Source organism: Bombus impatiens, unplaced genomic scaffold (genome assembly GCF_000188095.3).
Source record: "Bombus impatiens unplaced genomic scaffold, BIMP_2.2 scf_1002, whole genome shotgun sequence".
NCBI classification, from domain to species: domain Eukaryota; kingdom Metazoa; phylum Arthropoda; class Insecta; order Hymenoptera; family Apidae; genus Bombus; species Bombus impatiens.
Genome location: NT_177421.1, coordinates 390,033 through 405,902, shown reverse-complemented (window position 1 = coordinate 405,902; position 15,870 = coordinate 390,033). Strand labels below are relative to the sequence as shown.

At 41.3% G+C, this 15,870-nt stretch overlaps 1 long non-coding RNA gene across 1 annotated transcript; it reads right to left on the bottom strand.

Annotated features, from left to right (window-relative positions):
- Positions 1 to 554: 554 nt before the first annotated feature.
- Positions 555 to 12,017, bottom strand: LOC117152288. The gene is made up of 3 exons (XR_004462626.1): positions 12,005 to 12,017; positions 3,196 to 3,201; positions 555 to 638 (listed from the first exon to the last, which is right to left on the bottom strand). It is a non-coding gene; the product is annotated as an uncharacterized LOC117152288 (long non-coding RNA).
- Between the last annotated feature and the right edge of the window lie 3,853 nt (positions 12,018 to 15,870).

Here is a 15,870-nt window from a genome sequence, read left to right as displayed (position 1 = left end):
GTGAGATCTGTTGGGTTTTTCCTTTTTAATCTTCTTTTTATGTTTGATGCGCCGACCGTTTCCGCTGCCAGCTGGTTCGGGTGCGTTGCTATTCTTTCTCTGTACCTTCTTGCGCTTCTGTTAATCTCATTCTTGACCGTTGGTATTCCCAGGTCTTTCCGAATGTCCTCGTTTCTAACGTACCATGGCGCATTTGCTATTGTTCTGAGTATTTGCTCGATATAATACTGCTCGTAAAGATGATGTGAAAACTATCCAAGGTGATCGCAAGAATAAAAGACTGATGGAAATTTTCCTCTCCTTACGATCGCGTTTGTTCGTTGCATATTGGCCGGGGATACCAACAAAATTCTAGCCGCCGTTGCTAGGCAGACCCGCGTAGAGCTGACATTGCTCCTGCCCAGGGTTTGATTGTTAATACAACGTGTGTCCCAAAATATTGGCACTTCTCTGTTAGGTAAAAAACGTTCATTCTGTGACCGTGGCTATGTTCAGCGACCAGTTGTGTCACCTCGAGCCCAAGCCCACCGTCACAAATCTTGGGTAAATATAAATCTCGGGCTAGACTAAAGTATTGGGGATCTTCCCAAAAATTCCAAAAAAAGACCCCGATGTCCTTTCATCTCCGACATATTTATCTTTTTAAATACTACAATTACACTGGCTACGAATAGTATTTGTACATATCCATATTTTCCAATAAAGTGCTTTCATTTTCATCAGGGAAGTAACTTATTATGTGATCTTGAATTATAATCGATGTCTATGAGCTATCCTCAAAATCCCAGTTTATACAGTATCATAAAGATATAAAATCAAACTCGGCAATATCCAGACAATTTTCGAGGACATTGAGCAAAGGTTGTCGGCCAAGAGAATGCGTAACTTAACGAAATAGCGGAGCGGATCGAAAACGGAACGGAAACGGTAATTCATAAGCTGTCGTTGGCGGCAAAAGAGCGATATACACGGTGTGATTCTCATTCGAAATTCGTGCACGGCCTGGCCCGGACTCTCTTGGAGCAAACGTAATTTATAAGCTGTCGCTGGCAGAAATCACTTCGCTATCAGCAGATTACATTCGGACGAAACAGAATGTTTCGCTGAGAATTTTGCGAGATAACCAACGATTCTGTTTCTCTCTTTTCCTCCGTTTTTGCGTAAAACGCATGGAAAAACTCGAGCCATCAATTGAACCCTTTCACGCCTTCGTTAAAAGTCCCTCATCGTCGAGACATAAATCCGTGATCGAACATTTTAGCTTACCAAGGCTTCCATACACGGTCGGAAATTTACGCGCCGACTCGGATGAGTTACCTCAGCGACGCGCTATCGATGTTATCGCTTCCGGTGGAAACGAAGTCGCAACTTAATTTGCGACCGTGTTCAATGACGCCGCCATGCTTCTTCCTTGTTTCTATGCGATCGTTCGTCAAAATTCTATGAGAAATTACGTAAAAAGGTAGGAAGAGTGCTTGCAGATTTTTCAGCCGAGAAGAGAGACTGGAATAGTCAGCCATCAAAGACAGTCTTGGATTACGGAGTTTCTCCTCTTTAAGAGGAAGGATGCTCATGGAGGCGCATTCTTCGCGAGACACCAGATTTCCACGATATTCATTCGTGAAACTCGCGATAAATTGCTCGCTAATGGCCGACAAATTCCGTCGTTCGTCTCACGGGGTATAAATTGTAGCACGCTAGCCTGGGGCGCGATTATTCTTGTCGTGATTGAATGCTCTGTTCCTTGTCTTTATCTTTCGCTCGCTTTCCCTCTCTCTTATCATCTCTCTTTTACTCTGTTCGGTATAGCGCTAGCTACGGTGGAAAGCAGCGTTCGAGCGCTGGAGAACGACCGCGTGAACCGAATAATAAGTACACTCGCATTATCCCCGCTCACGATCACGAGAAGCCGAAACTTCCGCGAAGACAAAGTGCAGGCGCGAATTACATTGTGTACCCGGCCAGCCTCGTCTCGCCTGCCTCCAGAACTTTCCAAAATCCTCGAGCATCCTCCTAAAAGACAGCTTCCGAGGACGACGAGGGATTAAGCGGCTCTGTGCCAGACTACCGGCGTGTAATCTCGTTCGGGAAATTATTAAGGCTGCGCGATGGCCATACCTTTTTTCGGCCGACTCATTGAAAGGAAACGTAAATGGATTCTCTTTTGGATTATGTTCATTTTTAGTCCACAACCGATACTGCCGGGTCAAAGGTGATTGCACCGGTTTGCATTAAAATTGGGATAATTAAAAGCTAATTTGAGGTAAATTTGAAGCAGGCTTGTATGTTTTATATTTTATACGATAAATGATATTAATGGTCTTGATCAGGTAAAATATACAGGTTATTTAATTTCACTTTATATTTTACATACAGATTAAAATGAAATATAATTTTAATACAAATTAGAATAAAATATTAGAATATAATATTTTAACTCGAATTGCAGGGGTTTTATTGTGACATAATGATACCAACTGATAGTTAAATACAATCGAACCTCGGTAACTCGAATCATATAGGAAAAATTAATATTTCTCGAAGAGATTTAGTAGAAATTCGAGTTATCGAAGTTCGACCGTACCATGATTATTATAATTGACTTTGACGACTTTTGATTGCTCCGATGGGGATAAAGAGTTTACAAGATTTTTAATATTCGGGATTTAATGTGAAAGAGCCGAGAGTTAATGGAAATACGTCAGCTGACGGCGTATCCGCGGAATACAAGATCGGCCGGCGAGTTGCTTCAGTTATCAGTGGTTTGCAGCGCTGCCGGGTTGCTGGATATTGGAAGAGGGTCTGACGGCCAGCGCATTAATTAATTACCCGCCGATTACATAGACTACTGACGGTTAACACCCTATTTTCGCGACGATCTGCCCTACAACCAGGTAATATTATTCCACCTAATCCCGCCGCGATTACCAACCTCGTTTCCCCAAGCTTTTTCCTACATTCTCGTGCGACACAGCGGTATATGCAAAATTGATCAAAATGATAATCAAGAGACGTAAAGTATATACATAAACAAGTTGGAACTTGTTTCATTTTCTTATATGAAATTTAGATTATTATTACTGAGATTCTAATACTGAATATAATTAATACCATAATTCTTAAATGTTCTTGCTAGTGATCTTTGCTAATGATTTTACAAATTTACTTCTGTTTTCGTAAGCACGAACTAAGTACATACATCTGAGAGAATATAGGCGAATAATTTAGGGTATCTTCATCAAAAGCGTCGTGTCTTTGCCATGAAATAGTCATAGCCCACGCACGACCGCTTCCTTCATAAAGCTTCCTCTAATGCTTCCTGGAAAGCTTGTCGCTCGATCGCGTATTAAATTTTATTCGGAAGCGCGCGCGAGCGTTCGGTCTCTTGGTCGTTCGCGGTGAATTTCTTCGGGAAAGAGGCTTTCCGAGGCTCGAAGCGACGCGGGGCTTTACCGAATAGCTCGGTTTCGGCTGGGAAGTTTGGGAAACGGCAAGAATGGCGGGCCACTTTCCGCTTCTGTACTCGAAAGCGAAAATCCAGACGAGCGTAGCAGCGAGCGGTGGAGGAAAGGGACGGGAAACTTTCTCGATCCCTCAGACCCCAGGCTGAGAGGCAGCTTTGTTTTGTAATTCATTAAAAGTCCCCAACGCGCCTCGGGCTACGGGACGAGACACGGACGTGCATCGAGATGATAAGTTGTGGGAGCTGAGGGGAACAGGTTGGGTATCGATCCCACCGCTAATTGGCTTAATTGTTCACGACCGAGGACTGTTCCGTGTGGCTCGCAAGTTACAGGCGAAACAATTTTAGGCGTATCGAATTTATCGGATTGCAACGACGACCACGCCAATTATGCCCGATCAAATCGGCCATGATTTAATTAATTCCAATTATAAATGCCCCGGTAAATAGATATTCATTAGCGGGCTGATTTAAGTAGCTCGCCGCCGGCACATTCCGATCGTTAAACCGTATTACAACGGATGAAACGTTAATCCGCTATGTGATAAAATATTACAGAGGGGAAAGGGTGCGATTTAACCGCTGCATTCAGTTTCGATTCATCGTTTTTTTTTCGTTAGAGGAAAGTGGAAATAGTGCATAGCCTTGCAAGCACCGTCGGGGAAATTAATATCCTTATGATTGTGTATGAGTGCGTCTGCAGATCAAGTTTGCATATTATGATTCACTGGTCACAGAGTTGGGATAACCAACGGAGAATTCGATAAAAATCGTTAAATTGAAATAATGGCTATAAAAAGTATGTGCACATATCCCAATTTTCCAATAGAGTGCTTTTTCATCTGGTTCTACATTTCCTTTTCGAAATATCAAGTTTTAATAATCGTATAAAGGTACTACTAAATGAAACGGAATTTAATATTCTACGCCAAATTATATAATCAATATGTAAATGTCATACTAATAAATGGAGGTTGCACGTTAAGAATTTAATAAACCCATTGTTATTAATTTTCTACCTTTTACGTCACTTTATGGTGACAAAAAAATATTCTATTATGAAACAATCGAAGAGGGTGGAAAACTCGATAGATTTGAAAATATAAAAGTCTTCTGTATATTATTGTAATATTATTAAATGCACCCGTTTCTCATGCATTATTCTACTAAATTCTCTAATCAGAACGACGATGAGAACGTACATATTCGGGAAACGTGAGCGAAGACGTCGCGCTAGTTTAATCAAAAGACTTCGCCCGGGGAACCGTGTGACACGAAATCAAGCAGAAGTTCGATTCGATGGAATTCTCTTCTCGAAGCTTTTTCTTAGCTGACGAAGTCTCGAACGCAGGATGTCACGGGAGGACCTGTCGAGAATGTAACGACAAATGAAAGGAGCGAACCCGCTTCTTCCTAACTCGGTGATTCCTCGAGCAACAGGGATGATCAGCGGACCAGTTGACGGAGATTTAAAGTTGGACGCATGTGCCCCGGTTTTTTCCGGTCCCACGGCGGTAATTGCCATCCTGCCGGTAGATCGAGTGGCTACGGTGTGATTTACAGTGCTCCTGGGATTTCGTCCAGGTATCTTCGTGACACTTCGCACGGCGAGCAAACCAGACGATTTTCTACTCTTCCCGAGAGCCACCAGTCTTCGCAAATTGCGTTTTGCGAAAGAAAGAGGGTGAGAAACAAACATCGGCTCTCATCTTATGGACATAAAGTCTTTATGAAAACATATAGTTGTTCAAGAGATACGTGGAAATATTCAAAATACCTAAAGTCAAGCAATCGTTACATCGCAATATATGTTTCAAGTGATACAGCTCGAATTATTTATTAAATATGACATGTTGGTTAAAGGAATAGACTCTTGGAAACAGTGGTCAAATACTGAGCCCTTGAAATCTTCCTTTGATAACATCGACGTTCTTCTAACACGGGATTGAATCAGTTCGATCTATAAAATGCATGTTGACTGAAGTGTGTCTCTATTTAAATTACATTTTTGAAATTATGCCCATAAAGACATAGATTTGGACAAACATTCGCAGTCTAATAATCTCACAATGTTACATTCAATAGAATTAGTAAAATTAGTAAAACCTGTATTATGATAACAACTGTATCGACGCAAAATTCGACTGTGATTTATGAACGAAGCGTAATGAAATAGGTATGTATGAATGAATGGAGAATGTAGAAAAATTCGGATTTTTCGGCATTTATTATGTTAGACACATTGGAATTTCATTACACGCGAGACGTTTTGGTAAGTGGAAGGCGGTAATCATTCGCAATTAAGCTGGTTGTTTGAGACGGCAGGCCGCGACCAGGCGCGCCGCAACATGCTCATTGTGTGAGTTTAATTAAGCACAGCTGTTTTGACACCGGAACAGATAGTTTCTGCGGCTTGCTATTCGAAGGCAGTTGATTTAACTGAAACATCTGCCGCATGTGCCGCGTTACGCGCCGATCCTGTCTGCCGTCGGTTGATTTAAAGTGCGCGCCGCCGTGGCGGGCCAGTGGAAATGAAATTTCACGAGAAGAAAAAGATTCTTTCTGCTTTGCGTATTTTCTGCTTTGCTAATGAGTTTTAACAAAAAGGATGAACACTGTGATTTATCGAACATCCGGTATGTTAATAACTTTCGCTTAAACGCGTTGAACCGCGCACGTGTTCACAGAATTGACACTCTGCAACGATCGTAGATATTTGGAAATTTTCGATTCACTCTACTTTAAAATATTAAAAGTATTATTGAAGATCCTAGAACGTTTGAAAAGCTCGACGTATCATTTTGACTTCATCCTACGAACTACAGTTTAAGAAACTAGAAGTATACGTTGCTCAGACTCGATGAATGACGACAAACTAATGAAGTTCACGTCACAAAGAGAGAAATTGATAGATTCCGGGAAATCAGAAAGAATTCTATGAGTGAATATTCATTCATATTTTTTCGAAAACTAAAATAAGAGCCTAACTGTATAGAAGAAAGTTGTACAATGTACAGCAGAACCTACTACGATTAGTCAGATCAATATCCATCAATCTTTTAGAAAGGCAGTGAAGATGGAAAGAGTGGTCAAAAGAAGAACAAGACCTTAAAGTTTGAATAGTCCCAACTGTAATTCAGGCGTAAAGTGTTCTATTCTACTTGCATGCTGTCCTCTTCCACTTGCACGATGTTCTGTTCTACTGTCTCGGTATTTTATGTTGTTAAATCCAAAGGATCTTGTTCTGCTAGATATTAAGACGTAGACTTTACTACTTTCCTTGATAATCGAAACGGAAATTTCGAAATTAACAACTCAATTCGTTGCTATATTTAAAGATTACTTAAGAGTTTAAAAAGTAGGAGAAATTTTCCTATTCAAGGAAAGTATAATATTCTAGTAGACAAGTAAACGATATTCCATTTCGAATAGAATAATAAATGTTTGAATTGAAATCTCCAAACAATAACAAACGCATAGAGTCTCGCGATCAAGATCACTCGATTCAGTCGAATCGCATAAATCGCGTCGGATCTTTGTGCACAGTCGTGAAACTTTGTCTCTCGTTTACTGTAGAAACTGCGCTAATTAATGCTAAGTGTGATCTATGTGCCTCGTAATATCTCTACAAACTTTTCCCCGCCACGCGGAAAACATTGCGGAATTACGGCGGGTTAAAGAGACGCTAATTTAAATGAACTACTGTAGTGCGGCCGGAAAAAAGGGGCCGTCTCTTGTTTTGCTCAGCTTTTTCTCTTTCAATTTAATCACCGCTTTAATTCGACTGGTAGGAACTTCGTGTTGCGCTTGTTAATGCACCGCTCTTCTACCTTTCTCTACACGTCGTCCTCAAACAATCTCAAAAGGGACGTAAATGCGATCAGATTATGCTCGTTAAACCACAGACTACTTCGCCTTCGATTCGTTTGCTTCGTGTTCAGTGTCATTTTATTCAGATTGTCACAACTTTGTACTAGAAATACAGCTTCTGGAAACTCTGTTATCTTTCTAGTTTGATCTTGATAAAATCCCGCTTAAGAAACTCGCGCAGATTAATCAGAATTTCCTCTCTGTCTCTGTAAACAGCGCTAGAGAAGGAAGAAGAATGCTTTCATCCAGCAGAAATTTTCCTGTCCCGTCGACATTTATCGTTCCGGACTTGTTAATCCCGCGGTTTACTTCTCGTCACGAACAAGCTCAGATGCGTAGCTCAACACGTTCACTACTTATGACGCGTTTTTCTGAAACTACCTGGGCCGCACAACTACCTGGCGCGTGCATCGCACAAGAAGAACCGTGGCGACGCTAGAAGAATACGCGGCACCACTCTGTAGATTATTAGAGCGGACGCTCCCGGAACTTTAACAGAAATTTATACTGCTTGCATTCTATTTTCACTTCATACGGTCTCCCTGAGTAAATCTGTCTGGTCGAATTTTCCACCTACCTTTACACGTTCTCCAATGTGTCGCACAAACATTTGTCTTCAATGAATCCCCTTATCACACTCGCCTCTATTTCGCACGCCCTTTATATAATTTGTTCAATTAAATTCCTTCATCAAGTAACACGCACGTTTCTCTGATATAGCTGGGATCACTCGAGGTATCTTTGCACCGTGCGTCACGAGCAAATTCACGAATAGTACGTGAATGTAGCGAGAGGTAGCGGATGGCAGCGGAAGAAGAGAGGGGCCTTGAATCTTCAAAAAGCTCGCTTTAAGTCGACACTGTCGGTTTCCAGGGGGCGAGTAGCCGTCTGAAGCGGCGTCTGATTAAAAGCTTCGCGCCAAATTAAATACAGAAACTCCCGGTCGTCGGTTCACGTCGTCGGTTCACGTCCCCGGGAGTGTCTCGCCAAGCTTCGGGTCGTACAAGGCAACGGACCTATTGAACGTAGAATCAGAAAGGGGACGGCAGGTGGTGGAAGCAGTGGCGGCCGCGTGAAAGGGACCAACTCGGATTAACTCGCGCGAAAATATTACGGTAATTTGCTTGCCAATTGTTCGAAGGATTACAGCGGATTTTTCCCCTGTCCTGCGCCCGGGATAATTTCCAACCGGCAGGGACCGATACGTGTTATACACCCTCTTTCGACGCTGTTGCTCGTGAATCAAATTTATCGCGGCTGGGTGAAATATACCACACTTCGCTATGCCAGACGTCCGCGCGATCGACCAATCTGATGTTTCAGAATATTTTTGCCAAGATTAACTTGTAAGCACTTTCGACTAAAGAAGGGTGAGAATTTAATTTGTATGTATCTGAATGAATTGTAGGGCTAGCAGTTCCGATAGCGAAATGAAGATATACAGCGGCTACAAAAATCATTCACATACCGTCGTATTTATTATAACATTGGGTACAATTAGGTACAATTAGGTACATATTAGGTACAAGTACGTTAAGCTTCGTATCATTTCGATACTATAATTTAGAATCTCTCATACTATAACATGTCCTAAAATCACCGCGTTTTTGTTTTTCTTTATTTTACAATCTTTTTTTCTCTCTTCTTTCGTGTTACAATCGTGTCTCCAGGATTCTTTCTAAAACTGAATTACGCGTACTACTTAAACAATCTCCCAAAATTCTTATTACCACACTACAAACTTGCATCAACAGCACAAATTCCATACAATTGCCCAATTGATCAAGCGAATTAATAGATAGTTTGGAAGCTGTCATGAACAGTCGCTCAATTTTCGTGCAAAACGTATACTCAAGTTGCACTCCTTTCTATGCATCTGTGTTCTGATTGCATCCTCGTGTTCGCGCGTTACAACAATCGATCAATCTCACGACTGATCAGCTTCACTCACGGCCAGACAGTGTAGTATAATTTCGAAGGCAGAGAGAGGTTCATGCTCGCGTTCGATTCTCTCTCGATGCTCGCCGATCGAATTTATTGGATCCGGCTGAAAAATACCTTAATCCGTTTGGACATCGGCCGGCACGCTCGACAAATGCAATATATTCGCCGCGCGAATTCTGCTGTAACGGTTTATCATCGAAATGCATTGAATCGGTCCACTCGAGTTTTCACCGGAGCGCACTCTGTATTTTTCAGCGAAGCCTCGCCACCAGCCCGTTAAAGTGGCTTCTCTCTCCTTCTCTCTGTCGCTCGGTGCAAGCTCCATTGAAAATGTTTCCCGTTTGAAAGAACGCCGTGCATTGCTTCGAGTGCACTGCGATCACTTTTCCACACAAGTGTGGTTTTTGTTAGATACAACAGTTTTCTTTTTTCACGTGAGCGCGAAGAAACAGAATAACGTTTCCGGCATTTGATGTTTCCTCGTTTTCGTAGCTCGATAGTTTCTAATTAATTGCTAATTCTGTGAAAGCTTCGTCAAGATGCGAAGACTGTTTTGCCACGTAAGCTAGAATTAATGCTTTCAGCGACATAAAGCTGTATAAGCATACTAAATATAATTTTCAGTATCGTGTTTAAAGGTATAAAACGAAAGCAACAGGAATAGAAACTGTTTCTGTATTCCACTTTTAAGCTTCTTTTACTCCACGTTTAATTTAACAAATCTTCAACCATTAATTACATATAGTTTATTATACTCAGAAGATTTACTTTCATTCATTTTCCAAGCTTAATAAATGTAATTTGTTATTTCTAATGTTTACCAAGGCGAGAAAGGAGAGAAAGTATCGAATGTCCACGTACGTAATTCAGCGAACGTACGTTAAATATAGCAAACGATGAAGTCTTTGAAGGAACATCGCAGTGAAACAGCAGTATTATACCAAAGTAAATATAAAATGTCAACACGAGAGCTTTTTAAATCCGTCACAAAGCAGCGTAGTCTTGTTGGGACAGTTTGCTAAACGTTTCATTTGATCATTCGTTGCTCTGAGAAAAACTATCACCGTTTGTAAATGTCGAAATAAACGAGAAAACTCTCTTTCAAACCCTAATATCCCCGAAATCAGCCGCGAAATACGCAACATACTGATTTTGAAATCAAAACTCGCGCAGGATTCGTAATTATAAAATATTTAGATCGTACGAGGAGTGAAAAGTGAGATATGTGAAATGGTTGTCCCAATGTCCATTTACGTCTCGTTAAATTGTTCCGAATTTTAGTAGATTTATAAAATTTGATCGTTGTACTGATTTCTCGTAAAGAATCGATCTTCTCTTTTTCTCTCTTTAAGACGTCTTTTTAAAACATCTCTTTTGAGACGTTTGAATTTCACCGTGAAAAAAGACAGGATTTTCTGTGGCGGCTCTCGCGTATTCGGCTAGCCTGAAAGGTCGTTGAGCTTCCGTCTGGCATTCTCGTTCTTAACTCTGCACTTCGGGACGCACGAACCCGTAAATTTCACTTGAAATCTCTTCCTTTGCTTGAAACCCATGCGAAAAAGCCACCACCTGTCTCGAAAGTTCGCCTCTTTAACTCAGTTTGCACGAATTCTACCCGGTAGAATTGCAATTTATTAACGGCGGATCGAGTGGACACGAAAGCTCGATATAACGAAAGGTCGTGAAAATTTTAGTCGCCGAGTCAAGCGAATAATCGCTTTCGGCGTAGCTAAAAAAGCAAAAAGAAGTCCAAGTACTTATTTTACTCCAAGAAGTTTTTCTTTGGTTTAAAGTCGGATAACGACGAGGAACAAAAACCAATGACGAAATAGAATTACAACGAACAGATGAAATTGTAATCTCGATAAAGCGACACTCTAAGTGTAACAGGTTTGCCGTGTATACCATAGAGATCCATGGGCAGGGAATATTAACTCAATGTGTAACCATTGAGCTCAAGTTCAACACAAAGTTTCGAAGCTTCAACCGATTGCATCGGCTTTATGATTCGTATGGTCGGTATTAAATAGATATAATTAGAGATTTTGGACCAGGCAAGACATCGGAAGTCCGAACACGAATCACAACGAGGCAAATTCATCGTAACTACGACGAATTTCATGGCAACGTTTCATTTAGTAAGCGCTACATTCGTTGACCAGGATTGCATCCCCTTGGGTGCATAACAATTCCAAAACCATTTGATCAAAACCTCGAAACGAGACACCCGTCTACGCCATTACAAAGCACTTCGTGAGTGCGACGAGTGATTGTTTATCGTGTAATTTTATCTCACATATTAACTGAAGTTTGGAAATTCTATCGTCACTCGCTTTTCAATGTAACTAGATTCTACATGGAAGTTGGAACTTTATGTTTATCTAATCGGTTTATGAGTTATATGATTACTACATTCATCGTGTTTCCCATTAACACTGTGATGACGTCAACGCCACGCGAATGTTGGTTACCAGCTCATAATACGTGTGCGAAAATGACAGAAAAAAGAAAAACACGATAAATAAATTCGTGTTGATTTTTTTTTCTATTTTAATGTCACTTTATAATTATGAAACAGGAGAATTTGAAGCTGACATAGTTGAAAATGAAGATCTTCACTATTGGAACTTTTGAACGACTATTATATTGTCCGATAATATTATATTGGACGAACAATGTTTTGAAAATTGTGAAGGGGGTGAAACACACGAGTATAGTTGTAAAAACATATAGAAACAATCTTTTGTTATTATAACATCGATTGTGGTGAATCTTAAGAGAAAATATTCGTTTATTTATTTCTGAATTTTCTTACAAACATATTAATAAACATATTACAAAAACCATATTTTGTTAAGTCTTGAGAGTCATATCGGATTTGTACCAGAAACGATTCACCAGAATGGTTTCCTTCTTCGGTCGATCGGCAGAGGAGTAAGAACGCTACGAAGCTACTTGCCGAGTCTAAGAACCGTCCACACAGTGTCACGACCATTCTCTTAGAAGAAGTTCCTTAATCTTCATCAAATTCTTAAAGAAGGCCGCGACCAAAGAAAAGACAAGAACCTCCGCTCTGGAGCATCATCGGAATAATGAACTCTTAAGTGTGCACTACTGAGAAAAAATCGCTCGATAACTCCGACATGCTTTTATTAAGATCCTTAGCTGATTTCCCTCCACGTGACGTCTAAATGCTTGGTCGGATTCCACTTTGAAAGTAGCTGGTGACAGTTTGCAGGGCTCTCGCTACTTTAGCATTAATTATAGCGACCTCCTTGATTCGAGTTCAGAATTTCTCGTGTGGTACTTTTCTGAAATCTGTTCCCATCCTTCTCGCTCGTCTATACGCTTGTATCGCGATGCTCAACGTTCTTGCTTCTATTCCTTTTTCTCGTTTGACACGATACGAGATTCCCTGTAATCCTTAGCCGTAAATCGGGATTAAAGTTGGCGCTGCTTCCGTTGTGGCGACCATTGCCCGATGAACAAGTAGAGGTAACCGCTTTGTGATGGTCCGTGTAACTAAAAGAAGGATCGCAGTCTCCAGTTTCGTTCCACCAGCTGGCACTCGAATATTTCCTCCGAGAGGCTGGATATTCGATAGCTACGAATCGATCGATACTCTTCTGAAAGTATCACTGCCAAGCGGAATCGCGGTACTTTTGTTGCAATAAAAAAGCATGCCGCTATTAGTGAGTTCAAAAGGAGGATAACTGGGAGGTTAAATTATCGCCACGGGCGTTATTCCTTTCAGCAAACTGTTCCCTGTCCTTTCGTGTAATTAATATCGTACCGCGGATCGTAAAGTAATTAACAAACTAGTCTAAGGAATATGCGGTAAAGTTTGTCGTTTAATTAACGTCGTAATTGATCGAGACGGTATTAGTACTTTATGTTATTATGTTTGGTAAGACTGTTAGATGAAATGAAGAGGCTATCTCTTTACTTTACTTTCACTTACACGCCAGCGAAACTTCAAGCAGAGAGAGAGAGAGAGAGAGAGAGAGAAACTTGCTAGCGAGAGGAAACGTTCGCTCGACTCGCTGCGCGTAATTAATTGGCGGATCCCGCTGGAAATCGGTAGAAACGTCGCAATTTAACGGTATATTTGCAAATAGCTGCGTCGCTGAATACGTAATCGAGAACCGAAAGGCGACTATTTTATTTAACGTTTACACTATTTAGTTTGCCTCTAGCCGGCACAATGTATCCAAGCCATTCAATCAACTTACCCTTTCCGACTTGTTTTCCCTCCGTTTCGTTTCGTTTCATCGACATTCCGCTAGAAACTCACACCCTGCGGCGGGTAGTCCCTCAACATCTATTTCTTTTCCATTCCCGTAACATAATATCGTTCTCTCGGTACTTTCGACCCTTACTGTTGACCCGTACCACTGAACAACACCGAAAGAATTTTTCCTCGTTCCCATTGAGAACATAAATACCAGTCAATAGGTGGACCGTGTCAGTTTCGTCCCCTGGACGCGCGTCTTTTGTCTCTACTCCCAAGACGATCTATTCTTCTCGTTAGATATCGTTCACTTAGCTGAGCCAGGAGGATGGAACGGTGTACAGTCTCGACGAAATATCGAGACAGATCGACTCTCGTCGACTCTCGTTAGCCTCACGACCCATCGCAAGAGCCGAACTATCGCGTGCTGGTTTTCCAGACCGGTGGATCTTAGACAACCGTGATAGAATATAAAAGCAAAACGTATCTAGACCTCTAGTGCTCTCTCCTAGATTAAACGTCGTCCCCTGGCCACCCCCTTTGCTTCCTCCAGCAGGATCCTACTTCCCACACTTGCCTCTCTTATCTACTCTGTGTACCGCGGACTTTACGCCCAGTCTCCTTCTTCGCCTTCTGCCTCTTCCCCTTCCTACGTTCACTATACCATTTTCCTCGTCGATCCATAGGTCACACCCCGGACGCGTCTTTGACGCCGTGTCCTCGGTTCCACGGACCGTGCTCAGTTTTTTAAAGGTTCAATTATCTGTGGATTTCTCGTCAGTCGACGTCCTCGTTGTCGTCGAGATTCGCCAGAGAGAACATCACGCTACCCTTTTTCGCGCGACGCTCTTGAGACGAGCCTTCCTGACTGAATGCGACATGCGTCCTCGCGGAAATCACGGCTTATCATCCCGAGAAATTACGAAGCTTCGCTGATTAGTCCTTCCACCAAGAGGGTGGCTTACCATGAACCATCGTTGACAACGTTCGTTATACTTTTATTACTCTAAGAAGCTCGTTCACGGGATACGAGCGTGGATTAGCACGGGAACTCGCGAATTATGCTGCATGCGTGATGCTGTTGGCTAAAGTACGTTGAAGGTAGCGTCTTCTTACGAGTTACGGTAGAGCTACGGTGCCTCGTAACGCGAGTTTTAATGCATCCGCGGGGAAGATGAAGCGATAGCTCGTTTGAATTCACTTTCGCTTAACCAACCCCGTTTAACTACCATAAGTCGACGAATGAACAGCAAGATAGCCCTTGTATACGATGCAGTTACAATATAGCATCATTTACAGTGTAATTAAGCGAAGCGCTCGGTTGTTTATCGTATTTATACAAATTCGATACAGGTAACGACGATAATTTTTCCGCAGTTATACTTTTGTCTTGAATATTCATAAATATCGTTGTCAATGATCTTAGAACTTTTCGTATCTTAAACTCGCTTTTGTTTAAACGTAGTCGAGACTTCTGTTTCTATGAAAAATTCTGGAAACTTGATACATAAACAATAAAAATAATCTTTTCGTAGCATCAAGAATGAATTTTCGATTTGGAAGTTCATAAAATTTAACTAACAACTTTGCGTATGTCAATCCCGATTTCGTTTCAATCGACGAACTTTTGATATTTTAAATCGTTGATAATGATTCTTTCATGTTTCCCTCATAGTTGGGAAATTGTCTAACGGTAGAAAAATATGACTCGATCAAAAATGGCCAAGAGATAGTGTAAATTCGCACGTTCACGGGGAGACGCGATCTCGAAGAAGCGCGCCAACGGGAGTCGTAAATTCCCGTTACAATTTGAATAATCGACGCCACGAATTGTCCGATCCCTTATTTCTTGTGGGATAATAAGGGTAGTTGATTCAACATAACACTGATATTAACAGGTTATTATATATTTTGTAGTTTGTAGTAAACTTGTAGTTTCTTGCTGGAATTCTGACTCGTGATGTTCCTTACACTGGCCTTTGACTGGTTCTTGACTTAGACTGACTGCTGTTTCGACCATTCGCGGAGAGACGCGACCGCGAGATAGCACGTCAACGGGAGTCGTAAATTCCCGTTACGATTAGATAATCGACGTCACGAAATGATCGATGCCCTGATTTCTGTTACGATAATAGGGGTGGTTCAATTGAGGTTACACTGAATTAACAGATATAAATTAATGTTTATCCCAACAACCTTGTAAAGAAGATAATTACACTGATGCGTATGAACAAGTTAAGTAAGTGATTGTTTTAAGAATAGAAACCCGATAATGACATGTTAACTATTTTAACGATAAAGAATAAGTGAGGTAAAGTGACGATACTGTGTCGGAGGAAAGCTAGTCGTGGGTGGGTCTAAT